Here is a 23446-nt window from a genome sequence, read left to right as displayed (position 1 = left end):
TTGCATATTGGTTCCTGGATGTATTATTAAATGTATGTGCACAGGAATATATTATTCCTGTTTTGTAGTCCCTCTCATCTCGAATACATTTTGATAATTTCCTATTCCTTATCTGTTCTTGAAATCTAGATATCATGTCTTCTAAAATATCGACATTCTTTTGTGTATTCTTTTGGCAATTTAGATTTTAAATATCTTTTGTAATTTCCACTATTTCCTTATTATAATCTCCCCTTGTCTTTCCCCTTGATCGGGTACCAATGCCATCAAATCTCTGGGTATTTCATACAACATTCTTTCCCTTCTATTAGCACTTTCCACATCCAAAACCGTCCACAGCTGGAAAACTATTTTCCCGCTATCCTCTAGGTATACAATCAATTTCAAAATATATTTTTATGGTCATAGCTTCCCACTATATTGCTGAGTCTCTTTTAGATATGATCTACAACTTGATAAATAGGTCTCTGAATTACCTTTGTTGAGTCATTGATTTTTAATTATTAATGTATATTTAAAAATTAATGTTTTAATTTAGGTGGGAATTATTTTTCAATTTATTCTTGAAGAAAATAATTGTAATGTAATTCAATATATGTTACATTATTATTTATTATATAAATATCTGTAATATTTTGGGGAGTTTAAGAAACTTTTTACCTTTTTCTTACAATTTTCCCAGGGAAGTTTCTGCAATCGGGCTGCGGAACTCTGCATCGTAACCTACATTCTAAAGTAAAAACGTTTTTCAACTTGGAAAAAGTTTATAAACATATTTTTATGTTAAAGATTAATGTCATTTATTTTTACACATTTATTTTAAATGTAAAAATCAAGAAGATATTGCTACATACTATTAACTAAATTTTGAATTAAAAATGCAATTATTTAAAACATAAAATCACTTTAAAATTATATTTCACAATTTTATATTAAAAAATAAATTCCCATCTACTAAATTCCTAATTGCTTTTGCATTAACAATAATTAAAATTGTTGCATATAATTAATTAAAAGTAATCTTGTTAGACCTGCCACCTTGGCGTGTTAGTTGCTCAGGGCACTGTGCCACTGCTGTCCAGTGCCACAGTGCAAGTGCTCTCTATTGTAAATTAAGGTTTGAATTTTTGATTCCATGATTGGTAGGTTTGTTTACCTGTCAGACCCTAGTACAGTGCACCAGGAGTGCCCAGGGCTTGTAAATCCAAATGCTACTGGTGGGCTTGCAGCACTGGTTGTGCCACCCACAGATGCAGTCTGTACAAATGTGTCTAAGGTCTGCCATTGCAGAGCCTTCATGCTGTCTGGTACTGTCATGCTGACTGAGCAAGTGCACCCAATTGCCAGTCCCTAAAACTTCCCTTTTCTTCATATCAGACACCCCTAACTTAGGCCCACGGGCAGGGTGCATTTTAAGGATAAGGTAGGACATGCCCTGGTGTGTGTGGCATGTTCTAATAGTGAATTACAGCCATTTTCGTTTTTCACTATTGCAAGGCTACCTTTTCTCCATAGGCCAGAATGGGCAGTTTGATTATTACATCTTATAATCCTAACTGACTCAGGGAACATGGTAGAAATTCGAATTTAGTATGCCTGAACTCAGAATGATAAAATACATCTTTTAGTGAAAATACCACTTTTAGAAAGTAGGTATTTTCTTGTCTAACCATTCAAACCTGCCTCTGCTAGGTGGTGTATTCCTTCTCTGGAGTTTGAGTGACAGGGCTGGGGAATTCCAGGAGACAGGGTGAGGTGTCCCAGTGGTGAATAGAGAGATCTGCATCTAGATGGGTGGGAGGAGTTGCACCTGGGACCTGAATAGGACTGTGCCTTCCCTCCACAATGCTGGCTCCACCTCCTGTGGTGCGTCTGATGTCTCTGCCCTACACTCTGAAAGGAGAGAAGGAGTCATGTAAACAAAGTGCTCCAGGACTGACCAGAACTGGTTTGAACAAGGCAAAGGCCCCTCTGCCCTCAGAGGACAAAGGATTTTGAAGTATAAGTATTGGGACCCTGATCCCAAGAATTTAGATCACTTTGGGAAACAAGAAGAAAACTCTGCTGAGGAGAGGAACCAAGCAGAAACTGAGGAGAGACTATCCCTGAAACTGGGGGATTGGCATGCAGGGGTTGCCTGCTGCCAAAGAGAGGAGAAAGGAACATTTGTGTGTACTTTTGCTCAACTTGTGAAGGATCTCCAAGGGCTTGGAAAAGAGCTTGCCTCCTGCTGAAGTCTCAGGAACAACAGACTTCAACCCCTAGCTCCCCAGAGTTCTTTGGAAGTGCCTGCTGCTGTTTTGGGCCTTCTGAAGGACTGCGTGTCGCAAGGAGCTGGAAGCTCGACTCAAGAAGGAGAAGCATGCCACCATCGGAGCTGTTGTCGTCTCATCGTGCAAAGTGTGTCACTGCTGCAGCTGTCGCATCGAGTGGAAGCGTCTCGCATTATCGAAGAAGTGTCTCACAACGCCGAAGAAGCGTGTCGCCATCGCAGCCATCGTAGCTGTCGCATTGCACCGCATCAAGGAAAGCGCCTCGCATCCACGGAGAAGCGTGCCACCGTCAGAGCTATTGTTGGCGCATCGTGTAAAGTGTGTCGCCGCTGCAAGCTGTCGCATCGAGCGGAAGCATCTCGCAACGTCGGAGAAGAGTGTAACCGCCAAGGCTGCTGCCGTCGCATCGCGTAAAGTGTGTTGCCGCTGCAGCTGACGCATCGAATCGAGTCTTCTCGCAACATTGGAGAAGCGTGCCGCATCTGGAAGATCTTCACGTCTTTATTTCTTTGCACCAAAATCTTCATCACATCAACATCGTTGCAACACTTTCGTTGCCCTGCGTGTTGCATCTAAAAGGTACATTGACTTAAAGTGTCACATTTAAGAACTTAAGAGAACTAAGCTAAATTCTACCATCTTGAAGTAACGGTATTGTGGATTTTTGTCGTTTATGGTCTTGTGGTAAATGTATATAAAGAATACTTATTTTTGATATAAAACCTGTGTGGTGTCCATCTGTAGTGTTGTCACTTGATTACTGTATGTGTTCACAAATGCTTTACACACTGCCTCTGAGATAAGCCTGTCTGCTCGTGCCAAGCTACCAAGGGGGTGAGCAGGGGTTATTTTAGGAGTGTACCCCTTTACCCTGACTAGAGGAGGAGGTCCCTATTTGTCACAAGTGCATACCTGTGCATACTAGAGACCCCCAAGTCTAACAAATCTCATTAAGTTATTAAAATATGTAAGAATAAAAGAGAACATATGCACTATTTATTTATACGTTTTTTAACATTAGAGTATATTTGTTTATATTTTTAAGTCTTTGAAACAATTTAATTTAAAGTAACATTATTTCCTAAGGGGTTTAAATGTAAGTCTCTGCCTCCATTTACTATGAGAGGGTGTTGCATGACCAGCCATGTGCGATGCTTACTGTTTTTTTCGTAATAATTTACACATGTAAGTTGGAACCCACCACCTGTTTCAGGGGGTGGAGATGTGTATATCTACACTTTTGAGTAACTGCATTAGAATTTTCAGAATAGCCAAAAGTAGTAAAGTTACTCAAAAGTGTATGAGTAAATTTACATGTGTAAATTACCCACAATTGTATCTTACCTTTGTAAATAGCCATGTTAGTGGCCGGTGACCAGGGGCCACAAGTAGTGGTACAAGTGGTGTTAGTGTGCTCTACAGGAGTGAAATATTGACTTCGGAGATATTTTTGGGTAGTGGCAACAGTCAATCAATCAATCAATCAATCACGGCATTTGTAAAGCACGCTACTCACCTGGGAGGGTCTCAAGGCACTTGGGGAGAGGGGTGTGTTACTGCTCGAACAGCCAGGTCTTGAGCTGCTTTCTGAAGGTGAGATGGTCTTGGGCTCGCCGCAGGTGGGTGGGGAGGGAGTTCCAAGTCTTGGCTGCCAGGTAGGAGAAGGATCTTCCTCCGGCGGTGGCTCTGCGGATGCGTGGTATGGTGGCGAGGGCGTGGCTGGTCGATCGTAGCTGGCGGGTGGGTGTGTAGAAGGTCATGCGGTCGTTGAGGTACTTGGGGCCCAAGTCGTGGAGAGCCTTGTGTGCGTGGGTGAGGAGTCTGAATGTGATTCTCTTGCTGACGGGGAGCCAGTGCAGGTCTCTCAGGTGTCCGGTGATGTGGCTTTATCGGGGGATTTCCAGGATGAGTCGTGCGGAGGCGTTCTGAATGCGTTGGAGTCTTTTTTTAAGTTTGGCTGTGGTTCCGGCGTAGAGGGTGTTTCCGTAGTCCAGTCGGCTGGTGACGAGAGCCTGGGTCACGGTCTTCCTGGTTTCAGTGGGGATCCATCTGAAGATCTTGCGGAGCATGCGCAGGGTGTTGAAGCATGATGAGGAAACGGCGTTGACTTGTCTAGTCATCGAGAGGGAGGAGTCCAGGATGAAACCCAGTTTGCGTGCGTGGTCCGTTGGCTTGGGAGCGGTGCCCAGGGCAGGGGGCCACCAGGAGTCGTCCCAGGCGGAGGGTGATGATCCCAGGATGAGGACTTACGTCTTGTCTGAGTTCAGTTTCAGGCGGCTGTTCTTCATCCAGTCGGCGACGTCTTTCATCCCTTCGTGTAGGCTCGCTCTGGCGGTGGCGGGGTCGTTGGAGAGGGAGAGGATCAGTTGGGTGTTGTCGGCGTAGGAGATGATGTTGAGGTTGTGTTGGCGTGCGATGGCTGTGAGGGGGCTCATGTAGACGTTGAAGAGGGTTGGGCTGAGTGAGGATCCCTGTGGTACGCCGCAGATGACTTCGGTGGCCTCGGATCTGAACGGGGGGAGGCGGACTCTCTGGGTTCTTCCGGCGAGGAACGAGATGATCCACTCCAGTGCTTTCTCTTGGATTCCGATGTTGCTGAGGCGCTGCACTAGGGTGCGGTGGTAGACAGTGTCGAACGCCGCAGAGAGGTCTGGGAGGATGAGGGCCGCTGTTTCCCCGTTGTCAATCAGGGCTCTGATGTCGTCGGTGGCTGCGATCAGGGCTGTCTCAGTGCTGTGGTTGGCCCGAAACCCGGACTGCGAGGGGTCGAGGGATCCGTTCATCTCGAGGAAGGCGGCAAGCTGTCTGTTGACGGTCTTCTCGATGACTTTGGCAGGAAAAGAAAGGAGCGAGATGGGGCGGTAGTTCTTGTGTTCGGTGGGGTCCGCCGTTGGTTTCTTCAGGAGGGCGGTAAGCTCGGCATGCTTCCAGCTCTCCGGGAAGGTGGCGGTGTGGAAGGTGGTGTTGATGATGTCCCGGAGATGGGGTGCAATGATGGCGTCTGCTTTGTTGAAGACGTGGTGTGGGCAGGGGTCGGTTGGTGATCCGGAGTGGATGGAGTTCATCGTGCGGGTGGTGTCTTCGGTGCTGACCGGGGTCCAGTTGCAGAGGGTGGCGGTGGCGGGCGTTGGTTCGGTGGTAGGGTGTGTGGTCTGTGCGTCGAAGCTGTTGTGTATGTTGGCGATCTTGCGGTGGAAGAACGAGGCGAGTGAGTTGCAGAGGTCTTGCGAGGGAGTGATGTCGTTGTTTCCGGCGCTGGGGTTGGAGACCTCTTTGACGATGCTGAAGAGTTCCTTGCTGTCGTGGGCGTTGTTGTCCAGTCGTTCTTTGAGTGCCGTCTTCTTGGTGGTGCGGATCAGCTGATGGTGTTTGCGGGTGGCGCGCTTGAGGGCGGTCCTGTTGTCTGTGGTCTGGTTGAGCCGCCAGGCTTTCTCGAGGGTGCGGCAGTTCTTCTTGGAGTTCTTGAGTTCGACGGTGAACCAGGGGGTTTTCTTGCTGCCGGGTTTGCTGGGAGGGTTCTTTAGTGGTGCGAGGTCATCGGCGCAGGCGGTCAGCCACTTGGTGAAAGTTTTGAAAGTTACAGGTAATAATCCATTGAATGCAGATTTGTTTAAAGAATCCTGGCAGCTGAATACTTGTTTCACATGACATGTTGCCAGAATTTGGCCGGGCAAGGATCTGGAAAGGCTACCACTTCAAAGGCGGTTAGCATTTGTGAATGAAATGAAGGAAGCGTGGAATCAGACGTTACACTAGGATCTGGAAAAGCAGGCTGGCTTACAGCAATTCTAATGGTAACCATATTCCAACTAAACAGATAAAGCTTCAAAGAGTCCTGTGGACAGCATCATAGATCATCTCTGGTGCGAAACTCCCTTCACAATAATGAATCTTTCGGAATATTTTGCACTGGTAAATATATGAAGAAAAGTAGGTGTGCTGAGCTTGTCTCAATTTTTACAAAACTTAAGTTGTCTGCTGTACTGGAAGCATCTTTTATCATTATTGTGGCTTGGCTAGTTTTGTTATGTTTTGTTAAGAGGATTTGTATAGCGTGCTTATAATCGGTGGGGTATCCAGGCCCTGCAGTATGTGAGTAGGCCAATCGAACTCCTAGTCGACCATGCCTTCAATTTCTTCTGGAATTCACAAAGGGACGGGGAGCTCCTGATGTGGTGTGGAAGGTTGTTCCTGGATTTTGCAGTGATGTAGCAAAAGGAGCGTCCTCCTGCCTTGCTCCTGCAGATCTGGGGTATTTGTGGAAGGTGGAGTGAGGCTGAGTACATTTTCTGTTGGGTTTGTAGAAGATGAAGCAGTGGTTGAGGTAGCCATCTCCAACATTGTAGAGGGCTTTGTATGTGTGGGTAAGCTGCTTGAATTAGCATCACTTCTGAATTGGTAGCCAGTGTAGCTCTCTGAGGTGGGCGTTATGTGTGCTTTGCAGGGTGTGTTGGGAAGAGGCTAGCGGCAGTGTTCTGGGTGGTCTGAAGTCTTTGTAAGAGGTGATTGTGATGCAGGCATAGAGAGTGGTGACGTACTCTAATCTGCTGGTGATAAGGGCCTGGGTGACAGTGCATCTGGTGTCGGGGGGATCCCAGGGAATATTTTGCAGAGTATACGCAGGATGAAGCAGCAGGACAGAGGTGAGGGGGTTCACTTGTTTGGCCATTGTGAGTTTGTCGTCCAAGATAATGGCGAGATTTTTGGTGTGATCATGGGGGAGGGCGTGGGTTCCAGATCTGTTGGCCACCAGGAGGAGTCCCATGTAGAGCTCTTGCTCCCGAAGATCATAAATTCCATTTTATTTGTGTTAAGACAGTTCTGTTTCATTATGCTTACTGCATTGGACATGCAGGTGTTGAAGTTAGTCCAGGTGGTGTGGTTGTTGTCTGTGAGGGAAAAGTTGATCTGGGTGTCATCTGTTTGGAATACAATAGTGGTTCCGTGGGACCTGATGATATGGACGAGTGGCACCATGTAGAAGTTGAAGAGGGTGGGGCTCAATGATGATCTATGAGGATGAGGAACTCTGCAGAGTTGTCTATTTGCCCACTATGAAGAACCAGAACCTTTTGGACCTGGCGGCGCAGGGTACGCCTTAATCTCCTGGGTTCTCCTGCTTAGCTACACAGAGACACGGGACACTCTGTTAAGCATTAGATGATCGGATTTATTAGCTGCAGCTAGTACAGTTATCCCAGAAGTACACAAGGTAGGTTCTCAGGAGACTGCCACTTAACTCCATGGCGCACAATCTTATATACCACATAGGTGAAATATACATTAACCAAATACACACCCAGAACATATGGAAAAGAGACAATAAGAAAAGTTGGAAAACAGGACAGCACCAATAGGAAAGGTTTTAAAACAAAGTATCAGATGACTCGAAGAAGCATTTCCTTCAACTGTGTTTGTCACCCCTCCCTCAAACTAATTCATTAACAGATCCGCAACTAACTTGCAGGTGGCGAGATACATTTGTGTGTGTTGGAGGACAGTTGTGAAATGAGAGAATGCTAACAGAGGACAGTGAAGGCCAGACGATAAGATAAAGTCAGGAAAGAATAGTGTGAACCAAAAGATAGTTGAGACGGGGATTAGAAAGACCAGACAGGGATTAGTGTACTCGGCCAGCCCTAACACCAGCTTTGCAAATAGAGGCAGAAGGGTTATTTCCACACGTAGCTGCAGAAAAAGCAGAATAGACTTTGTTCGCCGTGCTGCCTGAGTGAAGGCAACACAAAATGGCGGCGGAGCACAAAATGGCGGGTTGATTCGATCACGATCGAAAATCGAATTTCCTCAGACCCTCCTTTTGCCAGAACTCAGGCAAGATAGACTCATGTTAATCTGAGTCAATGTCGATGGCCATGAGGTCATCGAGCTGTTGCTGTAACATCATTCTTATGTTTTCTGCTCTTTGTGATATGGGTTTAGGGATGCACATAGTAGCACAAAGGTCACAGATGGCGGGACCACAGTGCATACAAAGGCAACAAGAGAATATAGTGGTCAAAACTATTCCAAGGAATGTCAACGCTTTCCAACCCCATTTGGACAGTAGTCCCCAAAACCACTCCGAAAAGGACCAATCTCCTTCGTCCTGATGAATCGACTCAGAGATTATATGCAACTTAGAGATAGCTTGGTATACTGTCGGAGCGTCATTAGGTATGAAAATACAGCAACTTGACCCGATCAATTTGCACACTCCACCACGATCCGCAAGAACAAAATCTAAGGCAACTCGGTTTTGCAAGGTCATAAGACGGTCCGCCTGTAGTTCTGCCGTGATATTACTTAAGGCTCCTACAGTGATATCTATTATAGTTTCTACAACACGAACCAGTTGCCTTATATTTCTGCTGTTGGCCATTGGACCCCAAAAAGGAAGAAATCCTTGGAGGTTATGATAGTTTGCAGAAGCGGTGTATGTAGGGGGAAGAAGGAAAGCTATGTAGCAGGTACCAGAAAAACTAGTTGACAATGTTTTCCCTCTGAGGCGGAAGCCGGAGGTTTGCTCTGTGTACTTTTGATGATTTAAAAACGATTGATTACTATATTCGTTTTTAACCTCTGTATATATTTTAAACAGGTTCTGTTTTATATAAATTGCCCACCCACCCAGGCGAGACTAATTCGCCGAGGCTCAAGTTTATTTTATTCCCTCAGCGCCGCTGTTCACGCGCTGGGGAGCTATCAGCTTGACTTTGGGCGCCATCTTGTGTTGGGAAGGCTGCCCGGTTTGCTCGGCGCCCCTCCCGCCCTCCCAGGGTATTTAATAGGCGTTCCCTCGCTCAGCCAGTAATTGACAATGTTTTCCCTCTGAGGCGGAAGCCGGAGGTTTGCTCTGTGTACTTTTGATGATTTAAAAACGATTGATTACTATATTCGTTTTTAACCTCTGTATATATTTTAAACAGGTTCTGTTTTATATTCTCGCCCCCCCACCCAGGCGAGACTAATTCGCCGAGGCTCGGGTTTATTTTCTTCCCTCAGCGACGCTGTTCACGCGCTGGGGAGCTATCAGCTTGACTTTGGGCGCCATCTTGTGTTGGGAAGGCTGCCCGGTTTGCTCGGCGCCCCTCCCACCCTCCTCCCGCCCGCCCCGCTATGTATATTAACAACAGAGCCGCCCGGCCGCGCAGCGGGCGGGCGCAGCGGGGGCGCCGGCGGTGCGCCGAAGGCGCGCCAAAGGCAAACCCGTCTGCACCTGTCCGCGCCTGGCCCGGGCCCAGGGCCACCCCCCCTGGTCTGTCCCATCCTACCCCTCGTATCTGTTACTCAGCCGCTCAGCTACAGTCTTTTCGCCCCCCGACCAGTCATTTATGTTGCATATCCCACCCTAATGCCCTGCTCACAGAGCTTGCAGCAGACTTCCCTGGCTGTCACGCCATTTTACCGTCCATTCGCAAATCTTTTCAGATTGGTAAGCACTATCCGATGAAATCTTACACCATTGCGCTCACAAACGTCCGTTCGCTTGGCAAACATAGCCAGGACATCCATGAACTGATACAGGACCATAAAATAGATATCCTGTTCATGACGGAAACTTGGATGGGCCAAGCATCTGATCCGGATCTTGTCACAGCCGTTCCTGCTGGGTTTGCCACTTATAGACTGGACAGGCAAACCAAGAAAAAAGGTGGCGGCATTGCTATTATTGCCCGTGACACCTATATTGTAAGGCACACGCTAATTCCCCAGACTTCTTGCGAAGCCTTAGAATTCGCAATAAAACTGACCCCTTCCTATACCTTCAAAGGGATCCTCCTTTATCGACCACCGGGACCCAGGTGTGACTTCCTGGGGGCTCACAGATCCTTCCTGGAAACATCTGCACTGGAGAACTCCTTCACCATTCTAGGTGATTTTAATTTCCATTTTGATGTGCCCGATAATCCTGACACAGCCACGCTTTTAGCTGACATGTCAACTTTTGGTCTATCCCCTTTGGTTCATTCCCCTACGCATGAAGGAGGGCACACACTAGACGGCATTTTTTCTAATGCTTCGGGCCTCAAACTTACAGAAATACTCCCTCTAATTTGGTCGGATCACCATCTCATCCTGGCTTCACTTCCAGTGGGCGACCCCCTGGTCGACAAGCCCCACCCTAATCCCTGTCTCCCCTATCTGGCATGGGATGACTTAGATGTACGCAGGCTGGAAACCTTGCTTAATGATATCCTCCCTACGTTATCTCCAGACCCCAATAACGCCACGTCCCAATTTTACAACTGGGTGAGCTCAGCAGCAAAAGATCTGGTCCCACTTAAACAACCGTCACGCAATAGATCTACCCCCTCGGCCCCGTGGTACTCAGAGGAACTGCGTACCCAAAAACAAAAGTGCCGAAATAGAGAGAGACACTGGCGGAAGGACTACACACCCGAAGCCAAACTCTTATATAAAGAGTCGGTAGCAAAATACGAACATCTTATCTTGGACGCAAAAAAAAAGTATTATTGCAATAAAATTGAAACAGCACAAAACTCCAATAAATGTCTATATGAGACCACCAAACAATTGGCGGGTTTCTCTGTGTATCTCACACCTCCCCCGTCCCAAACTCTTTGCGACGCTTTATCTAAGTTCTTCTTCAGCAAAGTTGATGACATTTACAGGGTTTTCGCCAATAACGTCACTCTCTTCCACAGCCCATCAATTCAACCTGAAGGACCCATTCTCTCGCAGTTCAGCGAGGTCACGTGTCCGCAGGTGCTAAAAACGATATCCACCATCAAATCGGGATCGGCCCTCGACCCTTGTCCCTTGAAGGTCCTGAGACTTATCATGGATGCAGTCTTACCCTCTATAACCAATATCTGCAACTCCATGTTTAGCACCGGCATCTATCCCGAGACACTAAAGAAAACCCTAATAAAACCGTTGCTCAAAAAACCTACCCTTAATAAAGAAGAACCCAAAAGCTACCGCCCCATTGCCAGTCTCCCACTATTAGCAAAAATTGTGGAAAAAATTATGAATGCCCAACTCTCCTCCTTCATCGAGGATAACAAATGCCTAGATGAATCACAGTTTGGCTTCCGTCGCTTCCACGGAACCGAGACGGCCTTGGTCAAAGCGGCGGACGACATCAGATCTATCCGGGATGCGGGAGGTACCGCCGTCCTGATATTACTAGATCTGTCGGCGGCCTTTGACACGGTCGACCATACCACCTTGGTCGACCGTGTCGAGAGCATAGGCATCCAAGGTAACGCCAAAAATCTTCTTGCCTCCTTCCTGGCCAACAGGACCCAGGTCGTCACAGTGGGACCTTTTGAATCCTCCCCCCTGTCACTACCGTGTGGAGTTCCCCAAGGCTCATCCCTTAGTCCGACACTATTTAACATTTATGTGTCGGACCTTGCCAATGTCATCAGGGCACACGGGATGAGCCTCACTTCATACGCTGATGACACTCAACTGGTCCTAGCCGTCAAAAACGACGGCCTTCAGAAAGCCAACATGTTCAACCAGGGCATGTCGGCTATCGGGAACTGGATGTCACACAATTGTCTGAAGCTAAACTCCGATAAATCGGAGGTTGTAATCTTCGGCAATCTCTCTCCGGAGTGGTCCCCCCGTTGGTGGCCGTCATCCATGGGCCAGCCCCCAGTCCCGGTTGATAAAGTGAGGAACCTGGGAGTCATGTTTGACAACCGTCTGAACTTCCTACCACACGCCAATCAGATATCCTCTTCAGCCTTTCATAAACTTAGGCTCATCAAAAAAATTCTGCCCTTTTTACCTGAAAACATGGCGAAAACGCTGGTAAGTTCCCTGGTGCTCTCCACCCTAGACTATTGTAACGCTTTGTTTCTAGGGGCCCAGGAGAGAGTGTTAAAAAAATGCAGTCTATACAGAACGCGGCCGCCAGGCTCCTAGGGCGAATCCCCAAATTCCATCCGGTTTTACCCACCATGAAACAACTTCATTGGCTTCCGGTGAGGAAGAGGATTATGTTCAAAACCTTGTGCCTGGTATACAAGGCTTTACACAACGCTGTCCCAGCGTTCTTCACTCAGAACCTTACCCCCTACTGTCCATCCAGAGCACTGCGCTCTTCCAGCTCCCTGGACCTGGTGATCCCCCGAACTAAATCTGTCAACTGGGGTGACAGAAGATTTCTTGTGGCTGCTCCAAAATTATGGATTAATTTTAGCAAACAGGGGTCCTCAAATTTGTTTAAGGAATGAGGGGAATGAATATAGTACAGAATCGAAACTATATTTTAGGAATGTCCAGCCGGACATCCAGTTTAATTATTCAATGAAAAGGCTAACAATAATCAACAGCAAAACATAGGTGGGACACAGTCCTGTATCCGTTGGGGGAAGAAGACAAATACAAAACAAGCAGACATTACAGGCAAGGCAAGCGGAGCTTAATTACGAAATCCAGTGTTTTAAGCTTTTTTCCTTCAAACAGTGCACTTTTTTTCATAATAGACTAATGTGCATACTGTATAGATTGGGGTCGACGACGTTTCGATCCTATTACAAGGATGCAAGGATCATCATCAGGACGAAACAATGAACATGCCTGGTGTTGAGAGAAATTGCCAAGGGCAGTCGACGTGGTCAAGTGCCGGAATGAAAATCGCGTCTAGAAGTGCCACAAGGTCTGGAGGTAGGCTGGCGGTTGCGGATGGGAACCGCGGCGCTAGCTGGAAGAGTGCGGAGGCGGGCAAGAGGGATTTCTAGCTCCGGTCCGGGGTAAAGGAGAACAATCCGGGAATCCGGGGTAGGCGGGCAATCATGGTAGAATTGCGGGAATGAAGGATCCGTGGAAATACACGTGATCAAGTGGCGTCCTCAGTCGGCAATGGACGAGTGACGAGACAACCGTCTGAACTTCCTACCACACGCCAATCAGATATCCTCTTCAGCCTTTCATAAACTTAGGCTCATCAAAAAAATTCTGCCCTTTTTACCTGAAAACATGGCGAAAACGCTGGTAAGCTCCCTGGTGCTCTCCACCCTAGACTATTGTAACGCTTTGTTTCTAGGGGCCCAGGAGAGAGTGTTAAAAAAATGCAGTCTATACAGAACGCGGCCGCCAGGCTCCTAGGGCGAATCCCCAAATTCCATCCGGTTTTACCCACCATGAAACAACTTCATTGGCTTCCGGTGAGGAAGAGGATTATGTTCAAAACCTTGTGCCTGGTATACAAGGCTTTACACAACGCTGTCCCAGCGTTCTTCACTCAGAACCTTACCCCCTACTGTCCATCCAGAGCACTGCGCTCTTCCAGCTCCCTGGACCTGGTGATCCCCCGAACTAAATCTGTCAACTGGGGTGACAGAAGATTTCTTGTGGCTGCTCCAAAATTATGGAACACACTGCCTCATCCCATCAAGACCAGCACGTCCCTCTGGTCTTTCCGAAAAAACCTCAAAACCAGGCTTTTTAATCATTGATCTCCCAGTCCCCTTGTTGGCTAAACATTGCAGATACTTAGCGCCGAGATGCCCATGGGCCTTCGTTTCGCGCTTTACAAATGTCAAAAAAATAAATAACCACGTGTAAGCCCTATTGTGGCAGATAAAATACGTGCCCTGAGATGGCACTAGAGGAGGCGAGTTCTGAGAGGAGTAGACGTATGTGTGGGAACAGTTGTTTCTTTGTATGGTGTCAGAAGATCGATCATTTATTTGCAGACAGAAATTTCCCTGATGAGGAATAGTCCAAATTGGTGGAGATTTTCTTTGTTTAACCTTATCACTAAGGCTAGTGACATAATGGGTGACGTTCCAGTTTGTATACGCTTTCCTTTCGTCAATGGAAATCTTACTATTTTCCATGATTTTAACCATAGCTACCATTCCCTTTATCAATGAGCCATGACTAAAATCTGGACCACCAATATATGAACTAACGGATCATTTGAATTTGCTTTGGTAGGCATTGGAAATGATGACAAAATAAGCCCAAGCAGAACCCTCATAAGAAAACAGGAGAACTAGATATGGCATTCCTTTTTCTGTGGTATGTGGCATAAGTCCACATACCCAACATTCAGTTGTATTGATCACTAATTGGTGTTGATGTAACAACTGGACAAAGGAATTGTTGTAATATTCAGTTCTTCTAATGAGCTCATGTTGAGGAAGTGTATGAAATAGATGTAGAGAGACAGTAGAAGAAGACGAAGAGGTAGAAGGAGAGACAACTTTTTGCTGCAGAGCATAAATAATCCAACTTATAAACGCCAAAAGAATACACAATAATATAATAATACATAAGGTTATATTAAAACGACTATACATTAATTTACAGGATTCTTTCTTCATTTCATCCTTTCTCTCTCTTTTGCCTAGTGTAGTTTCCATCTTTCTAATGGATGTTCACGGCAATCTTCCTCGATCACTTAATTATGATTATCTGCCGTCCTATGACACTGCAAGTCCTGCAGGCCTATTGCCACTACTCAGGTCACAATCAAGACTCCTACCGTGACCCTGCAACCGGGATAGAATACTACACAAGAGAGACAAAAATCTTAAGTGTTCTGTGGTCTAGGTCTCAGATTATAATGTTCTTTATCAGGTACGGTTTGGTCTCGGAACAATGTTCGTGGATAGGTCCTATTCAAGCGACGATGTGGTGGTATTGCTTCCTGAAGAATGTCGCCTTCCTCTTTCTTAGACAATGTTCCATTCAGGTGTGCATCACTAAAAGGTACGAATCGTGGAACTTTTTCACTTTCAGAGTCACCAACACCCCTACGCACCCATTGATAGAAGGGTAGAGACAAAGGAACCTTCTTACAATGCACACCGTGAATCCAATTCTTCTTTCCTTCGACTTTGACTGCTGTTCTCGTTGTCAAAAGTACCAAACGAGGCTCCCTCCACCTGGGCTCCAAATTTTTCGTCCTTTGGAAATTCTTTGTACAGGCCCAGTCACCTGGTCGGATGGAATGACCTGGGTCTGTGGAAGCCTCCGGTAAAGCACTCTGAACCTGTTGGTGGAGAACACGCAACTTAGTCGTAAGGTCATGCAAGTAGTCAATCAACATTGGATATGGCAAGTCTGAGTATTTCTTAGGGTGAGGGACTCCCCATATGTTAGCCGGGCGTCCAAAAACCACTTCGTAAGGGCTAAGTCCCAAACGAGAGTGTACTGCAGTTCTGGTGGACAGAAGAGCCAGTGGCAAAGCATCGGGCCAATTGAGTCCTGTACTAGTCTGAACTTTCACTAGTTTTAACTTTAGTGTACCGTTGTAGCATTCCACTAAACCTGCTGACTGTGGATTATTTGCCGCATGGAACTTTTGCTTGATACCAAGACCCGCACAAACTTTTTGCATGACTTGGCCAACAAATTCGCTCCCATTGTCACTCCAGACAATGCGCGGCAAACCAAACCTAGGGAAAAATTCTTTCAGTAAAAGTTTGGCTGTGGATAAAGCTGTATTGTCTTTTAGAGGGTATGCTTCTATCCACCTTGAGGAGGCGCATACTACCACCAGAACATATTTGAGATTGTTGCATCATTCCATGTGAATGTAATCGATCTGCAACACCTCAAAGGGATACGTTGGAGGAGCAAAGTGACCTGCTGGAGTTGGGGTTCCCTTTCCCGGATTGTACATTAAACAAATAATACAATGTTTCACTACATTGTCTGCGCATTTTGGGATTCCTTCATTTTGCCACACTGGAGCCAAAAGCTTGCATATACCTTTCGCACTTAAATGGGCTGGACCATGTGCCATAGTAACCACTGGGAGTACATAAGCATCTGGTAACAGCCAATGTTGGTGTTCAGATAATTCCACCCACCAACCCATCTCATCTAACATTCCCGTACTTTCTTTCCACTTACTCAACTCTTTCTCTGTAGCCTCTTTCTGAATCGCTCTTACACTTTCCACTGTATCCTCATACATTCCTCTCTCTCTAACCCAATTCGCAGGACCCGTCACATACCTTCGACTTGTAGCGTCTCTCGCTGTCTTTTTCGCTACTTCATCTGCAAATGCATTTCCTCGGCCAACATCATCTGTAATCTTTTTGTGTGCACTACACTTCACAATTGCTATTCGGGCAGGCAAAGAAAGTGACTCAAGAAGATCAGTCACTAATTGACCATGTTGTATTTTAGTGCCATGAGAAGTAAAGAAACCCCTTTCTTTCCAAAGACGTCCAAAATTGAACGCTACACCAAAGGCGTATTGACTGTCGGTGTACACGTTCACTCTCTTTCCTTTTGACAACACACATGCTCTCGTTAAAGCTATCAATTCCGTTGCTTGAGCTGAATTTTGTCTGATACGTGCGTTTTCCACAAGTGTATGTAAAGTAGTAACAGCATAGGCTGAAACTGTATCTCCATTAGGAAGCTTGAAACAAGAACCATCCACCCATAAAATTCCATCCGGATTTTCTAGCGGTGTATCTTTCAAGTCAATTCTTCCTTTTGTCTCTTCCTCGGTACGGAGGAAACAATCATGTTGTTCTTGATCATCTTTGTCTACTGGAAGAGGCAACAAAGTAGCTGGATTTAAAGTATTACATCGTTTGATGTGCACGTGACTAGCCAAAAGCGTCAACTCATATCCAGACAAACGAGCACTCGTAAGATGCTGCGTTTTTGTTCAGTTTAGTAAAGTATCCACTGCATGCGGCACCATAACAATAAGTGTGTTATCTAACACTATTCAAGCAGACTGTCGAATAGAAATTGCTGCTGCTGCTTTTGCTTTGAGACAGCTAGGCAATGCTTTAGCTACTGGGTCTAACGTAGCCGAAAAATATGCACATGGCCGCTGTTTGTCTCCAAACCGCTGCGTTAAAACTGACAACGCACAACCTTCTTGTTCATAAACGTAGAGCGTGAAGAGCTCACTGTAATCGGGAGTACCCAATACAGGAGCAGAATATAGTGCAGTAAGCAAGTCAGTGAAACTCTTCTGACATTCGTCAGTCCATGGAAGGGGCTGAGGCGTATCTTTCAAAGTGAGTGCCAACAGAGGCTTAGCCAACAGAGAGAAGTTAGGGATCCACTGCCTACAATAAGAAGTAATACCCAGAAATGCACGTACCTCCCTTTGTGTGGATGGCACAGACATTTGCGCAATTGCCTGAATTTGATCTGGGATTAATCATCGTCCCTCCTTTGATAGGAGATGACCCAAATAGGTAACCTCTCGACGAACATATTATAGTTTGGAAGGTGAAACCTTATGGTTCAGATCAAACAGATGGCCTAACAATGCAACAGTGACATTTTTGCAAATATCTTCTGAATCAGCAGCGATCAACAAGTCATCCATGTATTGGATAAGAGCAGCACCAGACGGCAAATGAAAAGCATCAAGATGACATTTTAAAGCTTGACTGTAAATAGAGGGACTCTCACAATAGCCCTGAGGTGCGCGCTTAAACTGGAAGCTTCGGCCTCCAAGAAAGAAGCCAAAAATATCCCTACTCTCTTCAGCAATGGGAATACTAATGAAGGCATTCTTTAGATCGATAACAGAAAACCAAGTCGCTGTGGAAGGTATCATCGTCAACAGAGCAGTGATATCTGGGACTACAGGAAATTGTGGTACAACAATTTTGTTTACCTCCCGGAGATCAATTACGAAACGATATACAGGAGGCTGAGAAGGATCAGTGCGTTTAAGACCAGGAAGAATAGGACTGTTGCATATGTTACCTCTCGTTTCCTCAACTACACCCTTCTGAATCAAATCATGAATGATTTCCAAAAGCGCTTTTTCACCTTCACTAGAAATTCTATACTGCGGAATACGTGGCAATTCAACATTAGGCTTAAGAGTGACAACATAAGGTGGACTTTCAAGACAGCCCACATCACTCGGACCTGTGGCCCAAAGCGTTGCCGGAAGAGAAAGCAATTCAGGTGGAAACTGATCTTTGGACAAATACATTGGAGAAATCAGTTTTTGTCCTAAAGTAAGATGTACACCAGAAGGAGAACAATATATCGTAGCATGCATTCTTTTCAACAAGTCCAAACCCAACAGATTCTCACCGCAACCATTCGTCAAGAGAAGTGGAGCTTCCAAATCATAAGGGCCAATTGAGATAGGCAAAGGGCAGGAAACCGGGTTACGAACAGGGGCGCCAGAAAATCCTACAGATACATTTGTTAAGCCAGACAAAGGTGCCCCAGGGAGTTTGGAATAAATTATAGAACTTCTCATCGCCCCAGTATCTAGAAGAAATGGCTCTAAAACACCCATTGTAGTGACGTTAACATAAGGTCCATTCTGATCTACTGGAACCGACACAACTCCCTTACTTTGTCCATGGCTGTCCTAGTTAGTATGAAGACTTTCATTCTCGCCTTCTACATAACAATCCTCATTGTAATACTGTGTAGTCCTAATATTTTGCTGATCAAAATAATTCACAGAATTGGGAGGAGGAAGGGAACGTTGTTCTTGAGTTGACATACCTCGACCTCTACCTCTGTTTGCGGACTGGAGGCCAGCACGACCTCGTGGAGCAGATAATGCACCATTGCGCTGCAATAAAACCAGACAACTATTCTTAAAATGACCTTCCTCTCTACAATAGGCACATTGATTAGGTCCTAACAAAGGTCACGGAATATATGGCTCAGGTTTTTTGATACAACCTCTGAAACTGCGGAGGCTGTTGAAACTGAGGCTGAACATAGCGAGGAGGATAAGCTTGTTGCAAGAGAACCTTTGTTTTCAGTTCTTTCGTCTTTTTCTCTTGCTTTTCTTTATCTCAGTGTTCATAATATTGTGCAGTAGCCAATATCTGGACAGAAGAAGAAACAGCCCATGAGCTTTCAGAATCTTTCAATTTGTGTGACAGCTCGGGAAGCAAATTAAATACGAATTTGTCCACAAATAATCGCTGACCACCCTCTGTAGCCATATCTTGACCACTGTGATCAATAAATGTCTCCCCAAAACGAGTGAAGAAATCAGAGACACTCTCATCTTTCCTCTGTTTGCACGCTGCTAGTTTATCCCAATTAACTCTCAATGCAGGCATCATCGTTTTCATTAATGTAATAATCCTACCAGGGAGTTCTGAAATCAAAGCCTCAGGCTTTGCACCACCCACTTGGTCTCTATCTGTGGCAGTTATAACATCCCAATTAGCACCTAATTCCTGTGCATGATTCTCTTTACGAATCCTAGCCCATATTGTCTGTGGGACTACATTTCCCATCAACATATCGATATCAGCTAGGTTCATGATGCAGGCGTCAACTGTCTGTGATAATTCTTTATAATAACCTGCAGGGTTTTTACGAGGATCCGGTAGAGTTTGTTTAAGGGCCAAAACTTCAGATCTCTTCCAGGGTACATGTACCCATATACATTGAAAATGAGCGGGAATAGCTGGATTGGCACCTACTGCCGCAACTTCTTCCTTCCATACTGGAGGAACCTCTCTCATGGGATAATTTTTCAGTGTCAGTTTAACCGACGGATCAGAATCAAGGAAAGTCTGAGAGGATATTAAGTTTCTAAAGGAAATAAGTGTCCTTACAGCATTTTCAACTTTGGAACCCACAATAAGTCCTTTATCAAAGTCAGCCTGAACTTCTAACAGACCCTGTGGAACTGAATTTAAATTCACATCCTCCCATTCTTTAATGAGAGTATCACACATTACATCGAAAACATATCTTTGCGTGGGTGCATTCCATTGCGAGAAGGTAGGCATAATATCGGGCATACTGTATTGGGGACCCTTTTTAATCCATTTACGTGCGAGAGAGTCCAACCTTTCTCGTTCTTCAGAATCTGGGAACTGACTACGAGATTGTCTTCGAGCAAAAGCCGGAGACACATTTAAAGCTTCAAAGAAAGGAGATAGAATACCAGTGACAGTGTCCGTGAGTCGCTTACGCATGGACGGAGAATTGGACATAAGAATAGGAGACAAAGTATTAGGTGAACTAACAGAAGGAGAACCGATAATTGCAGGAGGTGCAGAAGGCAAAGGAGACCGAAGATCAGGAGATGAGGGCAGGGAAGTTGAAGTTAAAGGCACAACTGGCAGAGGCGGTAATACTGGAGGAGGCAAATGCGGAAGAGCCGGAACAGGCGGAAGTACCGCTAGCAGCTGAACAGGCTGTAACAACTGGGGTGCATTGGTACCTTGTACATAGGGCAGAGGCAACCTCAATAAATGGGACATTAGGGGATCTTCTTCTAAATCTTTCTTGTTATCGGAAGGGGAAACAGGCAATACCGGATAACATTTATCTATCGCCATACGATGCTGTCTTTCTGAAATTTCCATCGCATTATTAATTTCATCATCTTTGAATTGTTGGGCAGCCTGTATAATTGTCATACCCTGTGCTTTCCTATCTCCTTTTGCTTGCTTAATTTCTCTCTGTTTGGCTTCCTTACGCCAAAGGCGGAAAGAGTCAAACATTGCCGGCCGGGCTTTTCTTTTGAATAGGACTGCTTCTAAATTGTCTAACACATCAGGCACAAAGCTACCATTTTCTGGCCATTTTAGAACACCTTCTTTCTTCGTGTATCGGGTCCATGCCTCGTTAAAGGCAATGGGGCCAATACCATGTTTTGAATAGAGCTCATATGTGGGAGTTCCGACCGAAGGAATCAGACAAGAGTCCTCAAGCCGGGAATCCCTATTACAACCAAAGCAACAAAGTTTTCCAAACTTAGTCAGACCAGGCATCTCGTGATTTCACCTGACTGTTCACAAACTTCAAGGGGGTAAAACTCAGTTTACGCAGCACAAATGCACTTACCCTCGGCTGCGGCTATTGCAATAGTCGAATCTAAGAACCAGAGGTACTAAGGACAAAAGTTGTGGGTGCGACCCACAAAATACTTAACTAAGGACATCTTCTCATGCTAACAGAGGCCCGTCTATTGTCTCGCCTTACCATACATCACCAAAGGAAGGGCCAAGGCAGGGCGGCAGTCAGGGCAGCAGTCGTCAGTAGCCGTCAGGAAGGAGTAACCGCGCTGCAAAAGACCTTCGGACCACTTTCGACATACAGGGGTCGCTTGACGTGGCTCTCGAATCCTCTGGAATTTTCTTGCGGGGTTCCTCACAACCTTCGGGCAGAACCGGTACCACTGAAGCCGCCCCACGTTGGGCGCCAGTTGAAGAACCAGAACCTTTTGGACCTGGTGGCGCAGTGTACGCCTTAATCTCCTGGGTTCTCCTGCTTAGCTACACAGAGACACGGGACACTCTGTTAAGCATTAGCAGATCGGATTTATTAGCTGCAGCTAGTACAGTTATCCCAGAAGTACACAAGGTAGGTTCTCAGGAGACTGCCACTTAACTCCGTGGCGCACAATCTTATATATCACATAGGTGAAATATACATTAACCAAATACACACCCAGAACATATGGAAAAGAGCAAATAAGAAAAGTTGGAAAACAGGACAGCACCAATAGGAAAGGTTTGAAAACAAAGTATCAGATGACTCGAAGAAGCCTTTCCTTCAACTGTGTTTGTCACCCCTCCCTCAAACTAATTCATTAACAGATCCGCAACTAACTTGCAGGTGGCGAGATACGTTTGTGTGTGTTGGAGGACAGTTGTGAAACGAGAGAATGCTAACAGAGGACAGTGAAGGCCAGACGATAAGATAAAGTCAGGAAAGAATAGTATGAACCAACAGATAGTTGAGACGGGGATTAGAAAGACCAGACAGGGATTAGTGTACTCGGCCAGCCCTAACACCAGCTTTGCAAATAGAGGCAGAAGGGTTATTTCGACACGTAGCTGCAGAAAAAGCAGAATAGACTTTGTTCGCCGTGCTGCCTGAGTGAAGGCAACACAAAATGGCGGCGGAGCACAAAATGGCGGGTTGATTCAATCACGATCGAAAATAAATTTCCCCAACTAGAATAGATGATTTGCACAGAGCTAACTCACCTAAAAGTAAGGGATCTGCTTTCCAAGCTGAATATTTGATTGTGGGTTTAAAAGGTGACACTTTTTTCAGGAACTAAGCAAATCATCTTGAAAAGGTCTCAAAGGCATAAAAGCAATCGTTCTGTAGAGTTTGCAGAGCTGTGGGCTTAAGGCTGGGTATGAGTATGGCCAGCGGAATGTATGCCAAGCACAACCAATCGCACGAATGGTATATATTGTAGCTTTTCAATCAGTCATCTGTGAGGGGTGTCCTCAATCACCCAAAGACTGAAGTCTGTGCTAACATCACCTTGCTAGAGGAAAGCTTTAAAGAGGAAATCAGATTTAAGAACTTTGGTATTATTTAGCCACCTAGTTGCCTTAGTGTCAGTAAATTACGACAACAGAAATTGAGTTGCTTTTTAAACGAGTGTAATAATAAAATCAAAGTGAGAAGATATAGATGTTGAAATAATGTTTGCCTCTATATCTTTTTAATAGGGTCTGAAATACTAGCTTTCTGAAGAGCCCAGAACGCAGGGGGATTGGTTCAGCCATGGCTACTACAACAATCTGGGATCATCAGGATACTAAAACTCTCTTCACTGGTTGGATATGGCGTATCTGGTTGAGGCAGATGTGGCCATAATGTCTCTGACAGGTTTAGCAATGAAGTCTTGGTACACTGAGCCTAGTTTGATCAAAGTGAACAAGAATCACCGGTGGCTGTGATTTATTCAAGCATTTCTTCCACCAACCCTGTGTTTCTTGGCTTATCAACGTCTCTGGTGGTCCAGTCCATTGCTTATCTGGCAGGCTATGTAAGGGATAAGAGGGTGAAAGGGTGAAAGGGAGAGCAGCTCCTTTCATGGGACAGGGGACCTTATCCCCGGTATTCTGCAGCACGACAAGAATTACTCTTTTTCAAGTCTTAGATGGTAAAAGGTGACTTGAGCTTTGGTACAGTTTTGGCACACAACCAGAGAAGACACACTCCTGCTGCTGTTATAATATGGCAAATTAGATAAGGGGTGGAGGGGAAACATGTAGGGGCAGAAAATAGGGCAGGTCACCCATGGGAGTCTTGGCACCTCCAGCAGAGGATCGCCCAGAAGCAAAGAGAAATCAAAAATGGAGAAAAGAGTAACTACTGCCAAAGGAAATGCTTAATTAACAAACACACTAAAACATAAAAGAAAAATTTAAATGTATAAGAGGGTACTTCATAGATAAATAAAATTACGAGTAAACTTCGCGAGAAAATTGCATTAAGCAAACAATCCT

Source organism: Triturus cristatus, chromosome 3_2 (assembly GCF_964204655.1).
Source record: "Triturus cristatus chromosome 3_2, aTriCri1.1, whole genome shotgun sequence".
In the NCBI taxonomy this organism is placed as follows: Eukaryota; Metazoa; Chordata; class Amphibia; order Caudata; family Salamandridae; genus Triturus; species Triturus cristatus.
Note: the sequence above shows the minus strand (reverse complement) of the source record.